The sequence below is a fragment of the Rhinoraja longicauda genome, unplaced genomic scaffold, assembly GCF_053455715.1.
Source record: "Rhinoraja longicauda isolate Sanriku21f unplaced genomic scaffold, sRhiLon1.1 Scf001065, whole genome shotgun sequence".
NCBI classification, from domain to species: Eukaryota; Metazoa; Chordata; class Chondrichthyes; order Rajiformes; family Arhynchobatidae; genus Rhinoraja; species Rhinoraja longicauda.
In genome coordinates, this window is record NW_027602281.1 from 20,001 (window position 1) to 27,500 (window position 7,500).

The following is a 7,500-nucleotide window of genomic DNA, read 5'->3' on the forward strand; positions in this document are numbered from 1 at the left end:
TGACCATGGCTGCCTGCTCCTTTGGTTCACGATGTCCCCGCCGAAGGCGGCGTACTTTAAAGTACTGCAGCTCGAGCGCACAAGGTGCGCGGGGAATTGTTAGCGGCGCCGTGGTTGTGCTGGCGGTGACCATGGCTGCCTGCTCCTTTGGTTCACGATGTCCCCGCCGAAGGCGGCGTACTTTAAAGTACTGCAGCTCGAGCGCACAAGGTGCGCGGGGAATTGTTAGCGGCGCCGTGCTTGTGCTGGCAGTGACCATGGCTGCCTGCTCCTTTGGTTCACGATGTCCCCGCCGAAGGCGGCGTACTTTAAAGTACTGCAGCTCGAGCGCACAAGGTGCGCGTGGAATTGTTAGCGGCGCCGTGGTTGTGCTGGCGGTGACCATGGCTGCCTGCTCCTTTGGTTCACGATGTCCCCGCCGAAGGCGGCGTACTTTAAAGTACTGCAGCTCGAGCGCACAAGGTGCGCGGGGAATTGTTAGCGGCGCCGTGCTTGTGCTGGCGGTGACCATGGCTGCCTGCTCCTTTGGTTCACGATGTCCCCGCCGAAGGCGGCGTACTTTAAAGTACTGCAGCTCGAGCGCACAAGGTGCGCGTGGAATTGTTAGCGGCGCCGTGGTTGTGCTGGCGGTGACCATGGCTGCCTGCTCCTTTGGTTCACGATGTCCCCGCCGAAGGCGGCGTACTTTAAAGTACTGCAGCTCGAGCGCACAAGGTGCGCGGGGAATTGTTAGCGGCGCCGTCGTTGTGCTGGCGGTGACCATGGCTGCCTGCTCCTTTGGTTCACGATGTCCCCGCCGAAGGCGGCGTACTTTAAAGTGCTGCAGCTCGAGCGCACCATGTGCGTGGGGAATTGTTAGCGGGGGCGTCGTTGTGCTGGGGGCTGACTGTCCCTAGTGGGTATAGGATAATGTTAATGTACGGGGATCGCTGGGCGGCACGGACTTGGAGGGCCGAAAAGGCCTGTTTCCGGCTGTATGTGTATGATATGATATGATATGATGCCTGCCTGCTCATTTGGTTCATGATGTCCACGCGGCAGGCGGAATATTTTAAAAGCACTGTTCTGTACGAAGTGCACAATGTCCGTTGGGGAAATGCAGCTGGGGGTCGGTCGACCGGCTGACGACGCCTGCCTGCCGATTTGGTTCACGATGTCCCCGCCGAAGGCGGCATACTTGAAAGTACCGCCGTTCGCGGCGCGCAATTTGCGGGGGGAGGAATTGTTAGTGCACGTCTGTGTGCTAGGTGACGATGCTTGCCGACTTGGTTCATGCCGTCCACGCCGAAGACGGCGCCGTTTAAAGTACTGCCGCTCGAGGTGCACAATTTGCGGGGGAATTGTTAATGGGCGTCGGCGTGCTGGGTGACGATGTGGAGATGTGGAACGCCGAGCCAGATCTATCTTATTTGTTTGCTTGGCCCACTGGACTTTGCGTGGGCTTTGCAACACTGTGTGCTAGGTTAAATCACGGCCAATAGAGTGAGTGTTTTTAATGATCCTGATCTGATAAGGGGACTAGAGGTAAAAGAGCCGTTAGGAGGCAGTGATCACAACACGATAAGTTTTACTCTGCAAATGGAAAGGTAGAAGGGAAAATCGGAAGTGTCTGTATTACAGTATAGCAAAGGGGATTACAGAGGCATGAGGCGGGAGCTGGCCAAAATTGACTGGAAGGAGGCCCTAGCAGGGAAGACGGTAGAACAGCAATGGCAGGTATTCCAGGGAATAATGCAGAGGTTGCAGGATCAATTTATTCCAAAGAGGTGGAAAGACTCTAAGGGGAGTAAGAGACACCTGTGGCTGACAAGGGAAGTCAGGGACAGCATAAAAATTAAGGAGAGGAGGTATAACATAGCAAAGAAGAGTGGGAAGACAGAGGATTGGGACTCTTTTAAAGAGCAACAAAAGTTAACTAAAGAGGCAATGCGGGGAGAAAAGATGAGGTGCGAGGGTAAACTAGCCAATAATATAAAGGAGGATAGCAAAAGTTTTTTTAGGTACGTGAAGAGGAAAAAAATAGTCAAGGCAAATGTGGGTCCCTTGAAGACAGAAACGGGGGAATTTATTATGGGGAACAAAGAAATGGCAGACGAGTTAAACCGTTACTTTGGGTCTGTCTTCACTGAGGAAGATACACACAATCTCCCAAATGTTCTAGGGGCCGGAGAACCTAGGGTGATGGAGGAACTGAAGGAAATCCACATTAGGCAGGAAATGGTTTTGGGTAGACTGATGGGACTGAAGGCTGATAAATCCCCAGGGCCTGATGGTCTGCATCCCAGGGTACCTAAGGAGGTGGCTCTAGAAATAGTGGAAGCATTGGAGATCATTTTTCAATGTTCTATATAGATTCAGGATCAGTTCCTGTGGATTGGAGGATAGCAAATGTTATCCCACTTTTTAAGAAGGGAGGGAGAGAGAAAACGGGTAATTATAGACCAGTTAGTCTGACATCAGTGGTGGGGAAGATGCTGGAGTCAATTAGAAAAGACGAAATTGCTGAGCATTTGGATAGCAGTAACAGGATCATTGCGAGTCAGCATGGATTTACGAAGGGGAAATCATGCTTGACAAATCTACTGGAATGTTTTGAGGATGTAACTAGGAAAATTGACAGGGGAGAGTCAGTGGACGTGGTGTACCTCGACTTTCAGAAAGCCTTCGACAAGCTCCCACATAGGAGATTAGTGGGCAAAATTAGGGCACGTGGTATTGGGGGTAGGGTACTGACATGGATAGAAAATTGGTTGACAGACGGAAAGCAAAGAGTGGGTATAAATGGGTCCCTCTCGGAATGGCAGGCAGTGACCAGTGGGGTACCGCAAGGTTCGGTGCTGGGACCCCAGCTATTTACGATATGCATTAATGACTTAGACGGAGGGATTAAAAGTACCATTAGCAAATTTGCAGATGATACTAAGCTGGAGGGTAGTGTGAATTGTGAGGAAGATGCAATAAGGCTGCAGGATGACTTGGACAGGTTGTGTGAGTGGGCGGATACATGGCAGATGCAGTTTAATGTAGATAAGTGCGAGGTTATTCACTTTGGAAGTAAGAGTAGAAAGGCAGATTATTGTCTGAATGGTGTCAAGTTAGGAGGAGGGGGAGTTCAACGAGATCTGGATGTCCTAGTGCATCAGTCAATGAAAGGAAGCATGCAGGTACAGCAGGCAGTGAAGAAAGCCAATGGAATGTTGGCCTTCGTAACCAGAGGAGTTGAGTATAGGAGCAAAGAGGTCCTTCTACAGTTGTAGCGGGCCCTGGTGAGACCGCACCTGGAGTACTGTGTGCAGTTTTGGTCTCCAAATTTGAGGAAGGATATTCTTGCTATGGAGGGCGTGCAGCGTAGGTTCACTAGGTTAATTCCCGGAATGGCGGGACGGTCGTATGTTGAAAGGCTGGAGCGATTGGGCTTGTATACACTGGTATTTAGAAGAATGAGGGGGGATCTTATTGAAACATATACGATAATTAGGGGATTGGACACATTAGAGGCAGGAAACATGTTCCCAATGTTGGGGGAGTCCAGAACAAGGGGCCACCGTTTAAGAATAAGGGGTAGGCCATTTAGAACGGAGATGAGGAAGAACCTTTTCAGTCAGAGAGTGGTGAAGGTGTGGAATTCTCTGCCTCAGAAGGCAGTGGAGGCCAGTTCGTTGGATGCTTTCAAGAGAGAGCTGGATAGAGCTCTTAAGGATAACGGAGTGAGGGGGTATGGGGAGAAGGCAGGAACGGGGTACTGATTGAGAGTGATCAGCCATGATCGCATTGAATGGCGGTGCTGGCTCGAAGGGCTGAATGGCCGACTCCTGCACCTATTGTCTATTGTCTATTGTCTATAATCAACCACTTTATTTTGCCCGTCTTTGTGACTCCTCTTTGACACGTCGATCACCGCTGAGGCTGTTTTACCTGTTTCCCCTATGTACCGTAAGGTACACTCCTTACATTGAACTGCATACACCCCATTATTTCGCTCACGGGTTATCCTCTGTGCTATCCAGTCTCTCCTGTCACCCTGTTCTATGTTTTTGTCTATTACCCAGTGGGAGCAGGCCCCATATTGACATTAATTTGTAACCCTACTGCTCCCCTCGTCTGCTGGTTTTATCACCAATCTCATGTTTATCCCTCAGCTCTGCCGTGGTCTCCCTCTCTTTTTTCTGGTGAGGTTCGCCTATCCTTTGTCATGGGCATATCCCAGGCTGTTTTAGTAACGTTCTTTTAAAACGTGTCGTGTTTGTTTGGCTTTACCCACGTTCCAGCATTAGAGGGCCAATTTTGCAATGTTTCCTGGGTGGGATTTGCCGGTTTTACAAATGGTGTCACTATCTCACCCTGCTTCCTGATACCCTTATGGGGTCGGCTCTGTTCTTGCAGAACCCTCGGGTGGTGCAGAGTCTGGGCCTTGTTATCAATATCTTGCCCTGCTTCCCGATACCCTTGCGGGTTCGGCTCTGTCTTGCAGATCCCTCAGGTGGTGCAGAGTCTGGGCGGCATCGTCACCCAGCACACCGACGCCCACTGAAAATTACCCACGCACAGTGCGCGCCTGGAGCGGCAGTAGTTCAAACTACCCCTACCCCTACCCCTACCCCTACCGCTACCCCTACCCCTACCCCTACCCCTAACCCTAACCCTAACCCTAACCCTAACCCTAACCCTAACCCTAACCCTAACCCTAACCCTAACCCTAACCCTAACCCTAACCCTAACCCTAACCCTAACCCTAACCCTGACCCTAATGCAGGCAGAGTTATTTATAAAGTGGCCCAGACTCTGCACCACCTGAGGGTTTTGTAACAGAACCAACCCCATAAGGGTTTCAGGAAGCAGGGCAAGATATTGATAACAAGGCGCAGACTCTGCACCACCTCAGGGTTCTGCAAGAACAGAGCCGACCCCATAAGGGCATCAGGAATCAGGGCAAGATATTGATAAAATGGCCCAGACTCTGCACCACCTGAGGGTTCTGCAAGAACAGAGCCGACCCCATAAGGGCATCAGGAAGCAGGGCAAGATATTGGTAACAAGGCCCACGGGGAAGGCGGCATACTTTGGGGTTATTTTGTAGTGAGTTTTGAAGGCATGTGCTAGTGTTACGCATACCGAGGGCGCGCAAAGTTCGGCGCGCCCGGGCCAAAACGCCTCTGCTGGCCGCGGCCGAGTCGGCCGACGGATTGCCACGGACTTGCTTGACGACCTGTCACTCTCCGTGCATCGGTTGCACGCCCGGTTCGTCCTTTCCATTTGTTTCATGATGTACACGCGGCAGGCGGAATATTTTAAAAGCACTGTTTCTGTTCGAAGTGCACAATGGCCGTTGGGGCAATGCAACTGGGGGTCGGTCGACCGGCTGACGACGCCTGCCTGCCGATTTGGTTCACGATGTCCCCGCCGAAGGCGGCATACTTGAAAGTACTGCCGTTCGCGGCGCGCAATTTGCAGGGGGGAGGAATTGTTAGTGGACGTCTGTGTGCCTGGGTGACGATGCTTGCCGACTTGGTTCATGCCGTCCACGCCGAAGACGGCGCCGTTTAAAGTACTGCCGCTCGAGGTGCACAATTTGCGGGCGGAATTGTTAATTGGGCGTCGGCGTGCTGGTGACGATGTGGAGATGAGGAACGCCGAGCCAGATCTATCTTATTTGTTTGCTTGGGCCACTGGACTTTGCATGGGCTTTGCATCATTGTGTGCTACGTTAATCACGGCCAATTGAGTGAGTATTTTTTATTCAACCACTCTATTTTGCCCGTCTTTGTGACTCCTCTATGACACGCCGATCACCGCTGACGTGTTAATCTGCGTGTTAGGTATCTCGGGGGTCTGTTGGACGGACAGATGTGTAAGGGTTTTGTTCGGAAGGATCGTTGAGTGTAAACGGTGAACGGGGTTAAAGGCCCTGAGGTTTCAATCCTCTAAAGAATGTAAAAGGTCTGACGCGTTAGCTAGCAGCTAATGAGGTGAACCTAGCAGCTAATGAGGCTCTCTCTCTCTCACGGCCCCGGGACTCCCTCCCTCCCTCCTCCCTCTTGGAACCCTCCCTGCGTGGGGGGGGGGCACGAAGAAAAAGAGGGTATAAGAAGAATCCAGTGGAAGGAGTAGGGACTGGGGGCGAGGTCAGACAGCCTATCCGGCTAATAAAGCATCATGAGGTTAGGTATAAACTCTGATGACTGCATAAACTCGCCCCTAATGGGGGGGGGGGGGGGCACTCTCTCCCCCACCCCTCTCTCCCCAGTGCCACTCCCTCCGACCCCCCCCCACTCTCTTCGTGTCGCTGGCCCGCCCGGCACGGCCCCGAGGATCACTCCCCGCGCGGCAACGGGACACCGGGTCGCCGGGCCCGCAGGGTCGTCAGTCGGGCGGGGGGGGGGGAGGGTGGCCATGCCAGCAGCAGGAGAGGTTTCCAACGAACCCGCGACCGCAGCAGGACCGCCCTCGGCAGACATTTGGACCCAGCGGGTCCGTTCGGGATGGTTGCCGGGCCCGCCAGCAGAGGTTTCCTTCCACCCAACGGGGGGGGGGGGGGGGGGGGGGGTGGGCGGGGGCTGCCCATCTTCCCGCTCGAAGCAACGGCCCTCACCCTAACGGCCTCACCCTAACAACCCTCACCCTGACCCTAAACCGCTCGGTTCATGACTTCTCTCCGTTTGGTTCATGAATTCGCCATTTAGTTCACGACTTCTCCTGTTGGTTCCTGACTTCTACCTCGTGGTTCGTGATTCCGGCGGGTAGGTGGGGTGCCCGGATACTCTCGGCGAAAGGTGTTCAAGTGGCAACGGCGGTCCCGTAGATAAGACGGGTTCGGATGCTCGAGCGTGTCGAGTAAGCGCCGGATCGGCGCCGGCGCCCCCGGCCGGCTGGCTTGCCCCCCCCCCCCCCCCACCCCCCCCCCCCCCCCCCCTGGCGGCAGAAACGTGTATCGCGCCAGTGCCGCCGCTGAGGTCGAGATTGGCCGCCTCGACCGTTCGAAGCGTCGCAATTCCGGCGGGACTTCCGAACGCTCGTACCGCCAAGTCAGCCGCGACATTCGAGAATTGCACTAAGTCCGAAAGCTGGCGTCGCTTCTTTTTTGCCCGCCGCAGGTTAACGATTTGACGGCGGAAGTCGAGGAGGTCCGATGTGCGGCCTTCAGCGGGGCCGCGGCGCGCCTTTCCCGCCAGGCCTATCGGCCCGTCTCCCGCCGGCCAGAAAATGGCATTTCTTGTCCGGGCGGTCCCGATCACGGTTAACGACTTACCACCGGAAGTCCTCTATGACCCCGCAGTTTGCGGCCCCGCGGCGGGCGTCAGTGCGACACGACCGGACGGACGACCGGGCCGACTCCCGCCGACCTCAAAACGGTTTGTTTTGCGCGAAGATGGAGGTGGCGTGCCCGGAGATTTTCGGGGAACACGATTTTCAGAGACACTTAGAAAAGATTGTGTGGTGAGGTGCAAAAATGTCAGGGAAGAAAAACCGAAGGGACACAAAAAGATCGTAAAAGTAGCGCGA